Below are 21,953 nucleotides of genomic sequence, written 5' to 3' on the forward strand. Positions count from 1 at the left end.
TGAGCTATGATGTTACTGCACTCTACGAAGGGTGACAAAGTGAGATTCTGTCTCAAAAAAATACGTGTGTGTATGTGTGTGTGTGTATATATATATATATAAAACCATTTTTTTTTTGTGCTTTTTTCTTTGAGACAGAGTCTCACTTTGTCACCCTCGGTAGAGTGCCAGAGCGTCACAGCTCACAGCAACCTCAAGCTCTTGGGCTCAAGTGATTCTCTTGCCTCAACCTCCCAAGTAGTTGAAACTACATTGCCCCCCACAACACCCAGCTATTTTTAGATGCAGGGTCTCACTTTAACTCAGGGTGGTCTCGAACTCATGAGCTCAGTCAATCTGCCTACCTTGGCCTCCTCAGTTGTTTCCCCTTCTTACAAGGACAGCAGTCTATTGGATTAGAGCCCATCACAGTGACCTCATCTTAATTTGATTTCATCTAGAGAAAATCTACTTCCAAATAAGGTCACATGACAGGTAGCAGGGGTTAGGACTCTGGCATATCTCTGGGGAGACAACCTTTGGGCAATGGATGGCTAAAGGAGTAACAGGGCTGAGGACTGGACCTAGAGTACCTTGTGTCACCAGGAAGTTTCTTTTTTCTTTTTTTTGAGGAAGAGTGTCACTCTTGTTGCCATGGATAGAGTGATATGGCATCATAGCTCACAGCAACCTCAAACTCTCGAGCCCAAGCGCTCCTCTGTTCTCAGCCTCCCAAGTAGCTGGGACTATAGCACCTACCACAATGCCTGGCTAGTTTTCTATTTTTAGTAAAGACAGGGTCTTGCTCTTCCTCAGGCTGCTTTCCAACTCCTGAGCTCAAACAGTCCACCCACTCTGCCCTCCCAGAGTACTAGGATTACAGGCATGCCACCCCACTCTGGGCTACCAACCAAAAGCCTGAGCTTTTTCCAGATGGTTTTTTTTTGTTTGTTTTTAAGACAGTCTCAAACTGTTGCCCTAGGTAGAGCTCACAGCAACCTCTAACCCTTGGGCTTAAGGGATTCTCTTGCCTCAATTTCCCAAGTAGCTAGAACTACAGGCACCCGCCACAATGCCTGGCTATTTTTTGTTGTTGCAGTTGTCGTTGTTTTAGCTGGCCCGGGCTGGTTCAGCTTTGGTGTATGTGGCTGGCACCTACCCACTGAGCTACAGGTACTGCCCTGTCTGGGGCTTTCTGGAGGAGGAGGTGGCAGGGATACTAAGTGTGGCAGCTGTTGCCTTCTGACTCAGTTCCACCTTCCTGGTCCCTAGGGCTCCACAGGCTGGGTGTCCGCTGCCGTCTCCTTGCAGCCTCTCCTAGGCTGCAGCTCTCTCCCCCGTTCCATCTGTTACCCTCTTCCAGGGGAATGTTTCCTGTGTTGGAGACTCTCCCTCCCACTTTCTTTGCTGTTTTGGTAAAGGTCGGTGGGGTTTTGTTGAGGGGTGCACGCGTATATGTGTGTACCTGCCCCCCTCCACAACACCACACGGCATCCCACTGTTCAACAAATTCTTGAGCAAGTTCTCCATGGCCACATTTTTTGTTCTTGTGCCCAGGAGATGTCTTCCTTTTTCGTAGGCCTTTTGGCATTAACATCAGCAGTCCCGCCAGTCTTCGTGTCATGGAGCTAGCTCTGTTCCTTAAATAGATGATTCTCAGGCAGCAACATCTTGGGACTCTGGCTGCAATTTACATACAAGGCCAGTGGATAGAGTGCTGGTGTGGCACCCACAGGCTAGAACACTGAACAGCGGAAATTTGTACTGCAGCAGTTTCTTCAGAGTTGTGAAGAATCTGCACTGTCCCATGGTGGACTTTCCATTCATTTAAAACAATTTACTGGCTCGGCGCCTGTAGCTCAAGTGGCTAAGGCGCCAGCCACATATACCAGAGCTGGCGGGTTCGAATCCAGCCCAGGCCTGTCAAATAACAATGACAACTACAACCAAAAAAAAAAAATAGCCAGGTGTTGTGGTGGACACCTATAGTCCCAGCTATTTGGGAGGCTGAGGCAAGAGAATTGCTTAAGCCCAGGAGTTGGAGGTTGCTGTGAGCTGTGATGCCACAGCACTCTACCCAGGGTGACAGCTTGAGGCTCTGTCTCAGAAAAAACAAACAATTTACTGAGGATCTGTTAATGTGCCTAGCACTAGGCACTGGATGGGGTAATGGTGAGCTAGAGATTGAAAGTCCTGGCCTCCCGGGGGTTCCATATGGAATCTGGTCTTGTGTTCCACGATGGGGAAGTGTCAGGAGTTGTAGGAACATAGAATTGGAAGCCAGGAAGAGATCTGAGAAAAACCGGCTTCCTAGATCTGTTGGATAGGGAGGGGCAGAGGAAGAGGGTGCTGGGAAGTCCTGGAAGTGAGGAGGGTACTGGGGCATGGCTGAGATGGCAGGTAGCAGGGGCCACTGGGATGGCCACCCTAGGGCTTCCCACAGCCATCCTCATTCCACAGCACAGAAAGCTGCAGGAGGCAGGACCTGGGGGATTTCAGCCCTTGGTGCGGAGTCAGTGCTGAGAAAACATTTGAGCAAATGAACTTCATGAGGTTCTGTTTATCTCCTGAGGCTACCAGTCGGGGAGTAACATGGTTGGTTATTTGCTTTGTAGTTTTTTGAATATCATTTAGGCTATGGTGGGGGAAGCAGAGGGGTGGGCGAGACTCCTGGGAAAGGGGAGAAAGATATCAGCAGCAGAGCCACTGTGGAGAACCGGGTGAGCCGTAAACATGGTCTGGTCTGGGGTGGCCGCCATGGGGTGAGTTGAGGGAATCAGTGTGAGCAATACACAGGTCGTGACAGGACTTTGAGATATGGCGGTGGAAAAGGGGGATGGGTAGGCAGAATTTTTTTTTTTTTTTTTTTTTTTGTGGTTTTTGGCCGGAGCTGGGTTTGAACCCGCCACCTCCGGCATATGGGACCAGCGCCCTACTCCTTGAGCCACAGGCGCCGCCCCAGAATTTTTTTTTTTTTAAGAGACAGAGTCTCACTCTGTCGCCTTTGGTAGAGTGTCATGGCGTCACACAGCTCACAGCAACTTCCAGTACTTGGGCTTAGGCAATTCTCTTGCCTCAGCCTCCCAAGTAGCTGGGACTACAGGTGCCCACCATCACACCCGGCTATTTATTTTCTTGTTGCAGTTTGGCCGGGGCTGGGTTTGAACTTGCCACCCTCAGTATATGGGGCCAGCGCCCTACTCACTGAGCCACAGGCACCGCCCCAGAATTTCTAAAATAGACCCCCAAAGATGCCCTTCCCTAATCCCCAAAACCTGTAAGGATGGGAGGGGGGAGGGAGGGGGACTAATGGGATTACACCTGCGGTGCATCTTACAAGGGTATATGTGAATCCTAGTAAGTGTGGAATGTAAAGGTCTTAGCAAAATAACTAAGAAAATGCTACAAAAGCTATGTTAACTAATGTGATGAAAATGTGTCAAACGATATATAAACCAAGTGTATGGTGCCCCACGATCATACTAATGTACACAGCTATGGTTTAATAAAAAAAAAAAAAAAAAAAAACCTGTAAGGATGATGGGATGCCTGTCCTGGGAGTAGGTCATATTATATTTGGCATAACTGGATTGTCTCTGTTAACCCAGTGGAATCACATGAGTCCTTACAAGCAGAGAGCTTTCTCTTGCTGGTGGCAGAGGGGAAGTCAGGGACAGCCAAAGGGTAAGACAGATTTAATTGCTGCTGTGAGAATGGAGGGGTCACATGCAAAGACCAGAGAGTAGCCACAGCAGCTGAGGCAGCCTGGCTGACAGGAGGCACTGACCCCAGCTCTACGTCCTAGGGAACTGAATCCTGCCAGCAGTGGAAGTGAATTTGGAAGAGGAGCTGCCTGAGCACCAGGTGAGATCACAGGAGATGGACAGTTTGATTTGTGAGAACCCACCCATGCCATCCTGGACTTATGATCTATAAACCTATGAGATAAAAAGTGGGTAGTGGTCTCACCACTAAGGGGGCATTTGTTACAGCAGCAATTGGAAACAAATACATGGATTTCTGGATAATTTCATTGCTTTGAAAATGAAGGTAGAGGGCCAGGGCAGGGCAGGATGGCAAAGAATAGAGGTCCAGGAGGACTTGGACAAATGGCCCCTGCCTTATCTTGGTGTTGGGAGGACCAAGTGCATATACAGGAAGCGTTTAATAAGCACTGGCTACTGTGGTCATAGCTGAAGGAGACCTGGGTGGAGATGTGACCTGGGAATCACTGCAGAAGGGCCCCTGCCACCCACTAAGCTGTGCATATAAGTAGGATTCCCTAGAAGTGATGGGCTGGGAAAGCAGGTGGCATTGGCACTGTGGAGCTCCCATGCAGGACCACCCCAGGCTAGTGGGGGCTGAGGGTCTGTCCATTGGCCCCCACTCACCCCACTCTGGCCTCCTTTCCCTCGCCTGTACCCCCACCTTGTGGAGAAGTATGGAATTACCAGCTAGCCAGGTGGCTAGCTCTGCCTTATAGAAGTTCTGTTCTTGTTTACCTCTTTTTTATTTGAGACAGAGTCTCACTTTGTTGCCTCCAGTAGAGTGCCATGGCGTCATAATTCACAGCAACCTCAAACTCTTGGGCTCAAGCGATCCTCTTGCCTCAGCTTCCCAAGTAGTTGGGACTATAGGCGCCCACCACAATACCTGGCTTTTTGTTTTTTTTGTTTTTTTTTTGTAGAGACAGAATTTCATTTTATCACCCACGGTAGAGTGCTGTAGTGTCACAGCTCACAACAATCTCCAACTCCTGGGCTTAGGCGATTCCCTTGCCTCAGCCTCCCAAGTAGCTGAGACTACAGGCGCCTGCCACAACACCCGGCTGTTTTTTTGTTGTAGTTTGGCTGGGGCTGGGTTTGAACCTGCCACCCTCGGTATATGAGGCTAGCATCCTGCCCATTGAGCCACAGGCGTTGCCCTTTTTTTTGAGACAGCGTCTCAAGCTGTTGCCCTGGGTAGAGTGCTGTGCCATCATAGCTCATGGCAACCTCGAACTCTTGGGCTCAAGTGATCCTCCTGCCTCAATTTTTCTATTTTTAGTAGAGATGGGGTCTCACTTTTGTTCAGGTTTGTCTCAACTCCTGAGTTTAAACTATCCACCACCTCAGCCTCCCACGTGCTAGAATTACAGGCATGAGCACCATGCCTGGCCTGTTCTTGTGTACTTTTTTTTTTTTTTGTAGAGACAGAGTCTCACTTTATCGCCCTCTGTAGAGTGCCGTGGCGTCACACAGCTCATAGCAACCTCTACTCTTGGGCTCACGCGATTCTCTTGCCTCAGCCTCCCGAGCAGCTGGGACTACAGGCGCTCACCACAACGCCCGGCTATTTTTTTGTTGCAGTTTGGCCGGGGCTGGGTTTGAACCCTCCACCCTCAGCATATGGGGCCGGCGCCCTACTCACTGAGCCACAGGCGCCGCCCTTCTTGTGTATTTTTTAATGTCTGTGCTCAATTGACAGCTGGTCTCTTGCTCTGCCTTTGGAAAGGGCAGAGAGCTCATGGTCTTACCCCTAGAATGTGAGAACTGGATGCCTCTTTAGGTCCATCTTTTCCCTTTTCTGTTACAGGGGGAATGATGAGGGTGGCCCAAGCCAGGGAGCAAATCAGGCTCAGAGGTGGGAGAACCCAGGTCCCCCCATTCATTCATTAGCCAGGCACATGTTCACTTCTCTGGCTTCCACCTGGACATGCAGAAAGGAGGAAACTTCAAGGAGAAGTGGGTCTTCCCCTTCCTCGTCCTGTGCTCTTTGTCCACACACCTATGTCCTGCTGAGGAACAGCAACCTGGTGCTGCCCCCTTTCTGTCCTTGCCTTCCTTTCCTGCGGGTGATGAGGCATTGATTTTTCTCTTTTTTCATGAGGGACAGAGAGGACCAGCTAGGCTAGAGTGGAGAGAAACTGGGACTTGATAGACAAAGAGGGGCCTGGGTATCAGTCCACTTGATTTGGGTCAGGAGTTAGCAGATGTTTTCCTCTAAGGTCCACACATTAAATATTTTAGGTTCTGTGGTCTATATTGTCTCTGTTGCAACTATTCAGCTATGCTGTAGGACAAAAGCAGTGTCTACAGAAAAGAACCCAATCTCTGTAAAATAAGGAGGACCAAGTTTGAGGATCATGGCCCAGAGCCGCGTCCAAGAGGCCTTGAGCAAGTGGACTCACCATGGTTGCGTTATGGTTTGATTTTATACATTTCAGAGAGACAGAAACCATAAGTACAGTCGTAAATCAATGCATGGAAGGCCTACATCGGCTTAGCCCCAAAAGGCAGATCTCAAAGTGGGGGGAGGGCAGGCTTACAGGTTATAGGTGGGTTTAAAGATTTTTTTTATTTGGCTCGGTGCCTGTGGCTTAAGCGGCTAAGTACCAGCCACATACATCTGAGCTGACGGGTTCGAATCCAGCCCGGGCCCACCAAACAACAATGACGGCTGCAACCAAAAAATAGCCGGGCGTGTGGCGGGTGCCTGTAGTCCCCACTACTTGAGAGGTGGAGGCAGGAGAATCGCTTGAGCCCAGGAGTTGGAGGTTGCTGTGAGCTATGATGCAACAGCACTCTACCGAGGGTGACAAAGTGAGTGTCTCAAAAAAAAAAAAAAAAGAAAAGAAAAGAAAAAAAGAGATACTGTCTCACTCTGTAGTCCTGGCCAGTCTTGAACTCCTACTCTCAAGCAATCCCTGTCCCCTGCGCTCCCAACATTCTGGGATTACTGATGTGAGCCATCACACTGAGATCCGGTTTTTATGGCGAATTCATTGTGTAGGCAATTGATTAAACTGGCCCTTGACAATGAATTTAACCTGCAGCCCCTCTCCTGCTCCCTAGAAGTTGGGGGTGGGGCTGAAAGTCCCAACCCTCCAAAGCCTTCTCAGTCTTTCCTGTGACCAACCCCCATTCTGAAGCTACCCAGGGGCTGAGACCCCGCATTCAGTCATTTGTGTACAAAAAACACTCTTACCTCCCTGGAGTGTCCCAGAGTTTCTGGAGTTATCTTTTTCTTTTTCTTTTTTTTTTTGAGACAGAGCCTCAAGCTGTCACCCTGGGTAGAGTGCCAGGGCATCACAGCTCACATCAACCTCCAACTCCTGGGCTTGGGCGATTCTCTTGCCTCAGCCTCCCGAGTAGTGGGGCTACAGGCACCTGCCACAACGCCCGGCTATTTTTTTTGTTACAGTTTGGCCGGAGCCGGGTTTGAACCCGCCACCCTCAGTATATAAGGCTGGCGCCATATTCACTGAGCCACAGGCACTGCCCTACATTTTTTGCTTTATTTCAGGTCTTTGCCACTGTTACAGAAGGATATTCTCCTGACTGTGGCATCCTAGTTGCTTTCACTCTAGGTCAGGGCCTCACCAGCCAGATGCTAGTTCTCATCTCTTTGGCAAAATGGAAGAACATCAACTGAGGAGAAGCCAGTTGCCTCAGCCTCCTGGAAAACCAGTTCTTGGACATCATTCTTTTTTTTTTTTTTTTTTGTAAAGACAGAGTCTCATTTTATGGCCCTCGGTAGAGTGCTGTGGCATCACACAGCTCACAGCAACCTCCAACTACTGGGCTTAGGCGATTCTCCTGCCTCAGCCTCCCGAGTAGCTGGAACTACAGGCGCCTGCCACAACGCCCAGCTATTTTTCGGTTGCAGTTCAGCCGGGGCCGGGTTTGAACCCGCCACCCTCAGTATATGGGGCCGGCGCCTTACCGACTGAGCCACAGGCGCCGCCCTCTTGGACATCATTCTTCATTGCTGAAAGTAGTTCCGATCTGGCAGCCAAAAAGAGGGTTAATCCATTTTGAAAAGTTCTAGACCCAAAGATAAAAATCATTCTGAGAGGCGAGACAAAGGAAGACGGAGATCCAATTCATGCAATTAAAGTGGCTTTTATTCCACCTGGACTTCAAGTGAGGTGAGAGTCCCTGACTAGGGAGAAATCCACACGTGGGCTATGGCAGACAGGAATTTAAAGGGTTAGGGCAGCCAGGATTGGTGGCATTCCTATTTCCTAGGAGGGACATGAGTCTGACCCTTCCTGGGTGGGCCATGAACCTGAGCCTGCCTGGGTGAGGCAAGTTTATTTGGGCAGGTACACCTGATTCTCTCATACCAGCCTCTTTAGTTTATTATAAGGATGTAGGGTAATGGGTGGGCATCTCTTTAACTGCTTCTCACTGGGGGGAGGGGCTTCATGGGCTGCCTGTAAAAAGAATGGGAGGAGAGAAAATGGGAAGGGGAATGGTGTTTTCAGGAATTCTTTGTTTTTTTCAGCCTGAGGTGGTTGGTATCCAGTAGGGTGAGGATATGAGCAGTTTTCCTCCAAGGTGACTGTCTGCTCAATAAATTGAGAGATGAAGCAAAGAATTGCTGGTCTGTAACTGAGAATGAGAAGGATTATAATTAGTGACTTTATCATCAATTGACGTCGATGGGTAGGGGAGTAAGGCCAGAATTGACAGGAAGGTAGCCAGAAGGAAAAAAAAGAAGGAAGAAGAAAATTTGGTTTCTTTGGAGAGAAAGTCTTGGAAGGTGCCCTGTAGCCACAGATTTTAGAGGCTTCAAGGAGGTCATTACAACCTTGAACTGTTATGGGGCAAGATAAGGACCTCTGTTGCCTGGGAGGCGGGGGTGGTAAAAAAAAAGAAAAAAACCTAAGTATCTCGCTGGGGCCTCCAAAAAATGTTATGGAGCAAGATGAGGACCACGGACTTAAATTAGAATTTCAAAAAGGAGTCTTTTGGGCAGCGCCTATGGCTCAGTTGGTAGGGCGCCGGCCCCATATACCGAGGGTGGTGGGTTCAGACCCAGCCCCGGCCAAACTGCAACAAAAAAATAGCTGGGCGTTGTGGTGGGCGCCTGTAGTCCCAGCTACTTGGGAGGCTGAGACAAGAGAATCGCTTAAGCCCAGGAGTTGGAGGTTGCTGTGAGCTGTGTGAGGCCATGGCACTCTACCGAGGGCCATAAAGTGAGACTCTGTCTCTACAAAAAAAAAAAAAAGGAGTCTTTTATTAACTGTAGGGCTGTCTCAGCAAAGTCTGATGCAAAAAGTAAGAGAGCATTGAGGGGTTTTTCTAGTCTAAAAGTTGGCAAAGGGTCAAACAGGTGGGCTGAAAGTTAGCAATTAGAAGCAAAAAGAAAGTTGGCAAAAGAAGCAAAAAGCAAGCTCAGGGTTACAATAACCCCTTTTACAGAAGCAAATTTTGCAATTTAGCGGATTAGCAGATAGGTAACATAAAGGTCACATAAAGCCAATCTGGCAATTAGCGAATAAGTAAAACAATTTGTCACAGCACTTAGCTTGCTAAGTCTTCTCATGAGAGCTCAGCTCATTAGTTCTTATCTTGTTCTGTTCTGGCCCAATCTGGACCAATCTAAGAGTAATGGTACTTGGCATCATTTCATTTACCTCTTTTTCCCTTTTCTCCTACCCAGGGGGTGGTGTGAGGCCACCAGCATCTATCTTATGGGGGTGACGAGGCAGCTGGCACCCATCTCAGAATGTGTGAGAGTAGCCATGCATTCTGAGAAAAGTTATGGAGAAAAGGAAAAAAATGGGGAGGAATTTTACACATTTATTAGAAAGTGGATTCTTCAGGGATCTTGGTGAGTTTAAGGTGGCAGGGTATAGTACTTGCGACTTCCAGTGATAGTTCTTCAGCACTGGAAGTTTTTCTGTAGGACACAGTTTTATTTGGGATTGGTGAATCCAAACTGGGAGTCCACAAGGTGAAGAGCTGTGAGGGATGCTGGAAAGAACTGTGTGAGGGCCTGTCCAATGAGGAGATAAAGTCTTGCAGGGCAAGGGAGATTTGAGAAGAACTTGTTGCCCTGCCAATGGGTCTGTGACTTTCTCTGCTGAGGGTTGGGGTTGATTGATTGTTTTTCTGTTGTTTTTTTTGGCTGGGGCTGGGTTTGAACCCGCCACCGCCGGCATATGGGACCAGCTCCTACTCCTTGAGCCACAGGCGCTGCCCGATTGATTGTTTTTCTAAGTTCGTCTCTAGTTTCCTGGAGGATGGGAAAATAGTCTCCTATGATAGAGTCTGGGGGAGGGCCAGGGTCTAGAATTATAATTCTGCTATACATTATTTCAAAAGGGTTATAAAAGAGGGGTTTGAGAGGGGTGGAGTGAATGCCGAGTAAGGCGATGGGGAGGAGCTTAATCCAATCTTGTTTGTGTTGGAGAACTAATTTTGTGAGATGTTGTTTAAGGATGCTACTTGTCTGTTCTACTTTTCCTGATGATTGGGGTCTGTAAGGCATATGTAGATGCCACTGAATTCCTAGGGCTTGGGAGATTTGGGAGGTGATGTGGCTAATGAAAGCTGGGCTGTGGTCACTCTGAATAGAGCTGGGGAGACAGAATCTAGGAATAATGTGGTGACCTTTACAGTGAATAATGGCAATTTCCTTTGGAAATGTAGCTTAATTTAGTGTGGCATTGATGCTAGAGGAGCCTTCGGGTGGTAATGAATCCCCTTTCTTGTCATATGGCTGCCTGGTGGAGTTGTCAGGCTTTAGTGAGGCTACGAGTTCTGCTTGTTGCAAGGAAGTTCCTGGGGGCAAAGTAATAGAGGTGGTAATGTGAGAAGAAGACACAACAGCAGAACCTGCCTTGGCAATGGAGTGAGCAGTGGGCTTAAAAGAACTGCCATTAATAAACCAGGTGTCTCGGGAGGCTGAGGCAAGAGAATCGCTTAAGCCCAGGAGTTGGAGGTTGCTGTGAGCTGTGTGAGGCCACGGCACTCTACCAAGGGCCATAAAGTGAGACTCTGTCTGTACAAAAAAAAAAATAAATAAAAAATAAACCAGGTGTCTTTAAGATTAGGTAAGGGAAAAAGAAATATTTGGAAAAGGGTATAGTGTTACAATAGGATCTACGGGAGGTCAGATTGAGAGAATAGAGGGGTTGTCGGGAGAGGTTGGAGAGGAGCAGGATGGGTAGCGAGAGGTTGGGATCAGCGGGAATCATCAAGGTTAGGTACAATTTTGAGAGTATCTCTATCTAGTAGGGGAACATTGCATGAGGGAATAATAAGGAACGAATGCGAGAAATGATGTCCAGAAAGTGTGCACCATAAAGGTGGAGTAGCATGGGGGTGGATTACATTACCATCAATACCCATCATTGAGATCTGTCTGTTCTTAAGGACCTTTATAAATGGCGGCGTGGAAAAGGTTGCTCCCATGTCTATTAAAAAAGAAATTGGCGGGCGGTGCCTGTGGCTCAGTGAGTAGGGCGCCGGCCCCATATGCCAAGGGTGGCGGGTTCAAACCCAGCCCTGGCCAAACTGCAACCAAAAAAATAGCCGACGTTGTGGCGGGCGCCTGTAGTCCCAGCTACTCGGGAGGCTGAGGCAAGAGAATCGCGTAAGCCCAAGAGTTAGAGGTTGCTGTGAGCCGTGTGACGCCATGGCACTCTACCCGAGGGCGGTACAGTGAGACTCTGTCTCTACAAAAAAAAAAAGAAATTGGCTTACCTTCCACTAGCAAAATCCCCCAGAATTTAGACTTTGTAATTATCCAGGGGGCACTCTGATCTTCGAGAACCATGAATCTTCAACAGCTAGGCCCAGAAGGTCAGGAAATTCAGGCATGTTTCAGGTGCCACCTGAACCAGGTTCCCAGGAGAACCTGGGCAGAATTTGCCCCATTCTGGGAGTGTCTGTGAACCAAATTCTCAGAGGAACTTAGGCAGTTAAACTTCCATTGAGGCCTTCTGTAGGCTGGTTTGTGGGGAGGGTTTGGCTTTGGGCATAGTTTTGCCCACTGACCTGGCCTGCCGCATTTAAAACACAATGCCCGGGGAAATATCCCTGTTGTTGTTTGTTTGTTTGTTTGTTTTTGTTTTTAGAGTACCCTGAGGAATTCTGAGAAACTGCCAGGTTTTGTATAATGGCAGAAGCCAATAACTGGAATTTTGAGAGTTGCTGCCTTTTTTTTTTTGTAGAGACAGAGTCTTACTTTATCGCCCTTGGTAGAGTGCCATGGCGTCACACAGCTCACAGCAACCTCCAACTCCTGGGCTTAGATGATTCTCTGCTTCAGCCTCTCAAGTAGCTGGGACTACAGGTGCCCACCACAACGCCCGGCTATTTTTTTGTTGCAGTTTGACCAGGGCTGGGTTTGAAGCCACCACCCTCAGTATATAGGGCCGGCGCCCTACCCACTGAGCCACAGGCGCCACCCAGTTGCTGCCTTTTAAAAGCATCCTCACGGTTATTAAAAACTTTAAAAGCCCGGTTAATAAAATCTCGCTGAGAGGTTTGAGGGCCCTGGGGGGATTTCTTTGAGTTTTTTCTGGATGTCAGGTGCAGACTGAGCTATAAAATACATGTTAACCATGAGTCTGCCTTCGTAGCTCTCCGGGGATAGGGTAGTATATATCCTGGAGAGCTTCGTTAAAATGAGCTAAAAACTGGGCAGAATTTTCATCCCATTTTTTGGTAATTTCTCTTAACTTATCATAATTGACAGCCTTATGGGCTGCTTTCTTAAGTCCCTCTAAGAGACACTGGACCATGTGGTTACAGAGGTGGATCCTAGCAGCATTAGTTTGGTAATTCCAATTGGGGTTCTCCTGGCGAACAGCCCTAGCGCCCTCTGGCAGATTTTGATCTATTCTGCGTAGGTCTTCAGCATAAATTTGGGCTTGAGTCCAGACTTGCTCTCTTTCCTCTGAAGTTAGAGTGGAGGTGAGAATGACACATAAATCATGCCAGGTTAAATGATATGATTGAGTTAGATATATAAATTCTTGAGAGTATTTTGTGGGATCTGTAGAGAATGAACCTAATCTTTGACTTATGTGTGGGAGGTCTGAGAGAGAGAATGGGACATGAATCCTGACAATGCCTTCTGTTCCCACAACCTCTCTTTCAGTCGGGGTATGGTTGTGGTATTTTGGAAATGGAAGGTGCAAAGGTGTGGCCAGACCTAGTATGGGGCGGGGAAACTGGATCTGGCACGTTTTTTACGTCCCAGGTTCACCATTTTTTTTCTCTTACCATGTGTTGGGGAATTGGAGAAGGGGGGGAGGGGTGGAAGTTTGCCCGTTGGGAGGAAGTCGAGGCGGGGTGGTTATCTGCAGGATGGAAAGAAGACAATGGAGAGTCAGATGAGTCTGAAAAATTCAGAGGTATTTAAGCAAGGAACGTTTGAAAGAGTTCACAGGACAAACACAGGGAAGGAATATTTTGGAGTGTGAGAAATGCATGGATGTAAGGAATCTCCAACCATTTGGCTCATTTGTGACAGTAATTTTCGAGATCAGTGAGAACAGAGATATGGAAGGTGCCATGTTTAGGCCAAGTTTGTACATAGGCCAAGTAATTTTACACAGAAAAATGAGGCGTTTAGGTTTGAGATCAGGGTAAAGACATAGAGGTTTGAGATTAGTTAGAAGACAGCTTAGAGGTGAAGAAGGGGGAATCCGTGACTGAGTGGTACCCATTGTAAAAACTGGACGAAGAAAGTAAATGAGGTTAAAGCTAACACGAAGAGGCTGTGAGCAGAAAATAAAGGGAACTATAAACAAAAAAAAAAAAAAAAAAGAAAATAAAGGGAACTTTACAAGGGAAAAAAAAAGAGAGAATAAAAGGACCAATAAGAGGACCGAAACCGCAACCAGAGAGGGCTCCCTCTGTGTATGGTTGTTAGCCAAATCTAGACTTCCAGGAAGATTCTAGATGAGTGAACCCAGTTCACTGAATAGAACAACCGAAAGCAATCCAGACGCACAGAAGGGCTGGTGAGGCTGGCATCGGGAGATTGCCCAGACTCTCCACTTATGACTTCGGTCAAAAGAGGGGTTAGCCTCTGTATGTACATGACCTTAACCAGCCAGAGATTGCTGTGAGCTATGACACCATGACTCTACTGGGGGCAACAAAGTGAGACTCTGTCTCAAAAAAAAAAAAAAAAAAAGCCAGATCAGAATGGCTTGTGCCTGTAGTCCCAACTACATGGGAGGCTGAGACAGAAGGATCACTTGAACCCAGGATTTGGCACCCGTAATCCTAGCACTCTGAGAGACTGAGGTGGGTGGATTGCCTGAGCTCACGGGTTCAAGACAAACCTGAGCAAGAGCAAGACCCCATCTCTCTTTTTTTTTAATTTTTTATTTGTATTTATTTATTTATTTTGTTTTTATTTTTTGAGACAGAGCCTCAAGCTGTCACGCAATTCTCCTGCCTCTCCCTCCCAAGTAGGTAGCTGGGACTACAGGCGCCCGCCACAACGCCTGGCTATTTTTTGATTGCAGCCGTCATTGTTGTTTGGCGGGCCCAAGCTGGATTTGAACCCACCAGCTCAGGTGTATGTGGCTGGCGCCTTAGCTGCTTGAGCCACAGGCACCAAGCCTATTTATTTATTTTTTGGGACAGTCTCACTATGTCGGCCTCTGTAGAGTAATGTGACATCACAGCTCACAGCAACCTCTTAGGCTTAAGCGATTCTCTTGTCTCAGCCTCCTAAGTAGCTGGGACTACAGGCACCTGCCACAATGCCCGGCTATTTTTTGTTGCAGTTGTCATTGTTGTTTAGCTGGCCCAGGCTGGGTTCAAACCCTCCAGCCTTGGTGTATGTGGCCAGTGCCCTACCCACTGAGCTACAGGCGCCTCAAGACCCCATCTCTTAAAAAAAAAAAAAATAGTTGGCTCAGTGCCTGTGGCTCAAGCAGCTAAGGCACCAGCCACATATACCTGAGCTGGCTGGTTTGAATCCAGCCCAGGCCCGCCAAACAACAATGATGGCTGCAACCAAAAAATAGCTGGGTGTTGTGTTGGGCACCTATAGTCCCAGATACTTAGGAGGCACAGGCAGGAGACTCACTTGAGCCCAGGAGTTGGAGATTGCTGTGAGCTGTGATGCCACAACACTCTACCCAGGGTGACAGCTTGAGGCTCTGTCTCAAGAAAAAAAATAGTTGGGCCTTGTGATGGGCACCTGTAGTCCCAGCTACTTGGGAGGCTGAGACAAGAGAATTACTTTGAGTCCAGGAGTTTGAGATTGCTGTGAGCTATGACGCCATGGCACTTTACCAAGGGAAACAAAATGAGACTCTGTCTCAAAAATAAATAAATAAAACCTGCAGCCAGGCCAAGCTTGGCTGGGTAAGGTGGTAAGTGGGTCTGAAGGGGCAAAAGCCAGCAGGTCAGTGTAGTCTGGCAAGGATTTGTGAGTAGTAGGATCTGTGGAGACAGGGCAGGCAGGATTAGATGCCATAATTGAGGTGGTTTTTGTCACTGGGAGATGGAGTGGTGCATGGTCCTGGAAATTTGGCCAGGGCCTCACCAGGCATTCAGACACTATTTGCTGGGAATCCTGTGTGTGTAAAGGGGTGGCGGTGGCCCAGGCCCAGGCGTAGACCCCCACCTGGGGGACTGGAGGCAGGACATGCCCAGACCACCTGCCAGAAGTGCTGTGGTCAAGGGAGTAAACAGGTGTTGGTGAGGAAGGTAGGAGGCTATTCCAGGCAGGTGGGAGTTTGCCCTGCCAGAGTAGTATGGTAGTCACAATCATGGGGCTCTGGCTTTTGGTGCAGTCAAGGCAAAGCTTACCAAGGATATTGGGGCCAGGAGAGGCGTCAGGTCCAGATAGTCCCTGTGGAGAAGGCTTGGGAGCCAGGTGTTAGGGGAGGGGGATATGGTACAAAGTGGGGTGGGACACTGGAGTCTAGAGAATAAGTGAGCAGCTCTGATGGCCTGCTCTGGATTTTCACCCTTCCTCACACCCTTCATCTTTATTTCCAGATGAAGAAAATTGAGGTTTGAATAGGGTAAATGACTTGTTTTGAATCCCAGATCTGGGAGATGCTGCAGCTGACCCTCCTGATTCCAAAGGCAAACCTGAAGTTTCTGTGTTGGAATTAAGGGGGCAGGTAAATGGTCTAGAATAGAGGTGGGCAAACTTTTCCCATAAAGGATCAGAGAGTAAAGTCAGGCCCAGTGGCTCATGCCTATAATCCCAGCACTTGGGAAGCCAAGGTGGGTGGATTACTTGAGCTCACAGGTTCGACATCAGCCTGAGCCAGAGCGAAACCTCGTCTCTAAAAATAGCCTGGTTTTGTGGTGGACGCCTGTAGTCCCAGCTACTTGGGAGGCTGAGAGAAGAGAATCACTTGAACCCAAGAGTTTGAGGTTGCTGTGAGCTGTGACGCCATGGCACGCTACCCAGGGCGACAGCTTGAGGCTCTGTCTCAAAAAAAAAAAAAAAAGAAAGAAAAGAAAAAGAGAGTAGAGATTTTGTGCTTTGTAGGCCAAAAGACAAAATCAAGGGTTTTATGTAGGTAAGTACATAATAGAACAAGAGATAAATGTCCATAATTTTTGGACTTTTTTTTTTTTTTTTTTTGGCCGGGGCTGGGTTTGAACCCGCCACCTCAGGCATATGGGACCGGCACCCTATCCCTTGAGCTACAGGTGCCACCCAATTTTTGGACATTTTGTTTGTTTTGAGACAGAGTCCTGTTCTGTTGCCCAGGCTGGAGTGCAAGGGCCCAATCATAGCTCATAGATCACTGTGACCTCCAATCATAATCATAGCTCACTGTAACCTCCAATTCCTGAGTTCAAGTGATCCTTCTGCCTCAGCCTCCCAAATAGTTGGGACTACAGGCACAAGCCATCAGGTCTTGTTTTGTTTTTTTGTTTTTTTTTTTTGAGACAGAGTCTCACTTTGTTGCCCCCTGGTAGAGAGTCATGGTGTCATAGCTCGCAGCAACCTCAGACTCTTGGGGTCAAATGATTCTCTTTCCTCACCCTCCCGAGTAGCTGGGACTACAGGCACCTGCCAGAACACCCAGCTGTTTTTTAGAGATGGGGGAGGGGTCTTGCTCTAGCTCAGGCTGGTATCGAACCTCTAAGCTCAGGTGATCCTCCTTGGTCTCCCTTGGTCTCTCCTCGGCCTCCCAGAGTGCTGGGATTTTTTTTTTTTTTTTAAGAGACAGAGTTTCACTTTGTTGCTCGTGGTAGAGTGCTATATAGCATCACAGCTCACAGCTCACAACTCATAGCAACCTCCAGCTCTTGGGCTTAGGCGATTCTCTTGCCTCAGCCTCCTGAGTAGCTGGGACTACAGGTGCCCGCCACAACGCCCGGCTATTTTGTTGGTTTGGCCTGGGGCTGGGTTCGAACCCGCCACCCTCGGTATATGAGGCCAGTGCCCTACTCACTGAGCCACAGGCACCGCCCAGAGTGCTGGGATTACAAGCATGAGCTAGGGTGCCTGGCCCCACTTTTCTACTTCTTATAGAGGTAGGATTCTGTGTTTCCCAGGTTGTTTTCTTTTCTTTAGCTTTCTTTCTTTCTTTCTTTCTTTTTTTTTGAGACAGCGTCTTGTAAGGATGGTCAGTTTTTATACTGAAATAATGGTAAAATTACTAACTCATAGTTTTCAGTAAGGACTAAAATCTGACTTCTTTCTCTTTCTCTTGCCGTCCCTCCTACCTCTATGGATTTCTGTTTTCACAAACCATTGAGGAACCCAACAGACCTAAACGAATGTAAATTCTTTCTCTTTGCCTTTCCCCAGTTCCTTTGTCTTTTAGAATTTATTTCCTTTAAGCCTCACTGTGATTCCTGAGTGTCCTGGATGGAACAATGGAATACATGGCTGGCACCATAACCATTGTGCTACGGGTACTGAGCTTGTCATAGTTTTTTTTTTTTTGGTTTTTGGCCGGGGCTGGGTTTGAACCCGCCACCTCTGGCATATGGGACCGGCGCCCTACCCCTTGAGCCACAGGCGCCGCCATTGTCATAGTTTTTTAATGTGCTCCTTTTTCTTTTCTTTTTTTGTTCTTGGCCGGGCCTGGGTTTGAACCTGCCACCTCTGGCATATGGGACCGGTGCCCTACTCCTTGAGCCACAGGCGCCACTCTAGTTTTTTAATGTGGCCATTAAAAATGTTTCAATTAGGGCGGCGCCTGTGGCTCTTTGGGTAGGGCGCTGCCCCCATATACTGAGGGTGGTGGGTTCAAACTTGGCTCCAGCCGAACTGCAACAACAACAACAAAATAACCGGGTGTAGTGGTGGGCACCTGTAGTCCCAGCTACTTGGGAGGCTGAGGCAACAGAATCGCCTAAGCCCAGGAGTTGGAGGTTGCTGTGAGCTGTGTGACACCATTATACTCTACCGAGGGTGATAAACTGAGACTCTGTCTCTACAAAAAAAAAAAAAAAAGTTTTAATTAGGTTCAACGCCCATAGCTCAGTGAATAGGGTGCTGGCCACATAATACACTGAGGCTGGCAGTTCGAGCCCGGCCCACGCCTGCTAAACAATGACAACTGCAACCAAAAAAATAGCCAGGCGTTGTGGTGGGTGCCTATAGTCCCAGCTATGTGGGAGGCTGAGGCAAGAGAATCGCTTAAGCCCAAGAGTGTGAGATTGCTATGAGCTGTGATGCTACAGCACTCTACCGAGGGCGAAATAGCGAGACTTTGTCTCAAAAAAAAAAAATTTTTTTTTAAATTAGATATGTTTCTGCACTTGGGGTTTGCATCATATTTCTGTTGTATAGTGCTGCTCTAAGAATGAGGCTGGAGTGCCTAGAGTGAGATGACCTCCCCCCACCCCCCAGTTCGTGTTGGGAAAGATGGTTCAGCAGTAGAGTGTAGGGTCATCTAGGGTCATTAGGATTTCATTAGGGAAGGTGGAAGGGCAGAGGGAGTAGAGGCACACACACACCTCCCAAGGTGCTTCCACAGGACGGACAAGAGGGGGTGGCAGGGTTTTGGAGAGTAGAGGGGATTGAGCTGTTTCGGGAGGGTAGCCTGGAGAGGCTGTGGAGCCAGGCAGTTGGCAAGAAGGAAGAGGCTGCTGAGCAATTGGCCAGGTAAGTGAGTACAAATGAGAGGACCCTGTCCTGAGGACTTTCTCTCACCCACCTGGATCAGGAGACAGTACATATCTGTCTTCTAGTCTAAGCCTGGATCCTGCCGCCTAGTTAGTGAAGTGGTTTGATCAGTTCACTGGCAGAATGTGGAAATAGAACGTTAAGCCCCAAGAATAACAGGAGAAATCTTCTGGCTGTTACTCCTTTTCAATAGAGATCGTGTCTCCGCCCTCAACGACCACCTGTGTCCCTCTCATCTCCTCTGCTCTGCCTGGAGACCCCTGTCTGGTCTAGCCTTAGGGTGGGAACAGCCAGAGCTGTGTCTCCTCCTCGGTGCCTGCTGTTTACACCCCAGAGCCAGCTTTGCCTTCCCTTTCACTGTGTAGGGAGGAGGCGGTGGGAGGTGCCAAGGGCATGGTCCCTGCCTGTAGCTTCCTGTCTCTAGGCCAGTAAGAGAAAGGTGGAGTTTGTGTCTTTATTTCTGTGGTCTTTCAGACTCAGCCTTGGGTGAGAAGATGAAAACCTCCGATGTCTCCTGTCTTTTTCTCTTGAGTCTCATCAGACCCACAGGCCTGTGCTTAGAGCCAGCTAAAGGGATGTGGTCAGTTGGTCTGGAGCCCAATGCCCATCTGAACCCTTTGTCGTGCACCTGCCCAGCTGTCCAGTCTCAGCTCCTCTCTGTCACACAGGGCAACATGCAGTTCTCCAGCAGTGTGTGTTTTTCAAGGGCACTTGGTGGAAGTCCTCCAAGGCCACCTGACTGAGTGAAAGCTTTCCTCAGCTATCTGCCTTCACTGTCATTAGCATACTCTTACTGAAAGCCTACTGTGGTGAAGACCATGCTCCAATCTGTCCTTGCCTTCCTTAATGCAAGCAGCTGGTCTCATTCTCAGTGTCCCTTGCAGTCAGGTGAGGCCATAGTACAGAGCTATAGCTAATAGAATGCCAGTGGAAGTGATAAGTGTGGCTTGTAGGCCTGGGCCATAAAAATTCCTGCATCTAGGCGGGGCACTGTGGCTCACACCTGTAATCCCAGCACTCTAGGAGGCCAAGGGAGGTGGATCTCCTGAACTCACAAGTTGGAGACCAGCCTGACGTAGAGCAAGACCTTGTCTCTAAAAATAGCAGGGTGTCATGGTGGGCACCTGTAATCCCAGCTACCTGGGAGGCTGAGGCAAGAGAATCACTTGAGCCTGAGAGTTGAAGTTGCTATGAGCTGTGACACCATGGCATTCTACCAGGGGTGACAAAGTGAGACTCTGTCTCAAAAAAAAAATTTGTTTTAAATTCCTGCACCTGCTCCTCCGGGCTTGCCCATTGCTCTTCTGCTACCTACATGCGTGTGCATCGGCCCAAAGGACGGTAGAGCCGCAAGATGGAAGGGGCTTGAGTCCTTGAGAGGCATGGAAGAGAGCTGCTTCTCTGGCCTGAATACCTACCCAGAGTGCAAAAAACACTCTTCCATTTTGCTGTGTGACTACACGTGTAGATCTATTTCTTTTTTTTTTTTTTTGAAACAGAATCTCACTTTGTCACCCCGAGTAGAGTGCTGTGGTGTCATCATAGCTCACAGCAACCCCAAACTCTTGGCTCAAGTGATCCTCTTGCCTCAGCTTCCCAAGTAGCTGAGACTACAGGCACCCACCCCAATGCCCAGCTACTTTTTAGAGATGGGGTCGTGCTCTAGGCTCAGGCTGGTCTTGAACTCCTGAGCTCAGGCAATCCAGTCACCTTGGCCTCCCCAAGTGCTAGGATTGCAGGTGTGAGCTACTGTGCCTGGCCGCGTGTAGATCTGTTTCATGCCACAGTGTAGGGTACCCTGACTAATATTCTGACAGAGCCCAAATCTGAGTGCGGGTGACAGAGTAATAAAGGCACTCAGGCCTATGTGGCAGAATGGATATGGAAAAGGTGAGGGAGAGTGGGGTGTCAAGGCTGACTCTCCCATGTTCCTGGCTTGCATGGGTGGTTAAATGGTAGAAGCATTTCTTCGGCTAAGAGCCCCAGCAGAGGATCTAGATTTGGGGGAACATTACATGTTCACATTTGAACATGCAGAGATTGAGGTGCCTTGGAGACAACTCAGTAGAGATGTTGAGGGATAGTTGTACATGAGAGTTTAGAGTTGAGAAAATAGATCTGTCCTGGGGATTGTGGGCATGTTGTTGATAAATGAAGCCCCAACAATTCGATTGAGTGAACAAACAAGTGAACAGATGAATTGTTACAGAATCACAAACTGAGGCTCAAAGAAAAAGTCCCCCAGGTCTACACTGACCTAATGGCAGTGCTAATGCATAAACCAAAGCAAAAGAGCCTCTTTTTAGGAAGTGCTACTATTTCTCAGAGGGGAGATGCCTGTTTTCCATTTTCATAGGCTTCCCCACCCAGTACGCAATAGCGAGTCCTAAAATCTCTCATTGTCCCAATACCTGCTGCCCAGAATACTTTATAAAAGTTGAGAGTCCAGTCTCAGAGGCCTGGGAGTCTGAAATTTTTTTTTTTTTTTTTTTGATTTTTTTTGTAGAGACAGAGTCTCACTTTATGGCCCTCGGTAGAGTGCGGTGGTGTCACACAGCTCACAGCAACCTCCAGCTCTTGGGCTTAAGTGATTCTCTTGCCTCAGCCTCCCGAGCAGCTGGGACTACAGGCGCCCGCCACAACGCCCGGCTATTTTTTTTTGTTGCAGTTTGGCCGGGGCTGGGTTTGAACCCACCACCCTTGGCATATGGGGCTGGCGCCCTACTCAGTGAGCCACAGGCGCTGCCCGGGAGTCTGAAATTTTAAAAGCTGTGCAGGGGATTGTGATGCGAAGCTGGGCAGTGCACCGTGCCCACTGTATGCAGCCTGTGAGCTCCCAAGGAAACTGGCAGGATTGGGGTTATGTATGTGAATCACATTTACCAGTGAGGTCTGATTCTATTTTTTTTTTTTTTTTTTTTTTTGACACAGAGCCTCAAGCTGTCACCCTGGGTAGAGTGCTGTGGCATCACAGCTCACAGCAACCTCCAACTCCTTAAGCGATTCTCTTGCTTCAGCCTCCCAAGTAGCTGGGAGTACAGGCACCCGCCACACCACCTGGCTATATTTGGGTTGTAGTTGTCATTGTTGTTTGGCAGGCCTGGGCTGGATTCGAACTG

The sequence above is a fragment of the Nycticebus coucang genome, chromosome 17 (genome assembly GCF_027406575.1).
Source record: "Nycticebus coucang isolate mNycCou1 chromosome 17, mNycCou1.pri, whole genome shotgun sequence".
NCBI classification, from domain to species: domain Eukaryota; kingdom Metazoa; phylum Chordata; class Mammalia; order Primates; family Lorisidae; genus Nycticebus; species Nycticebus coucang.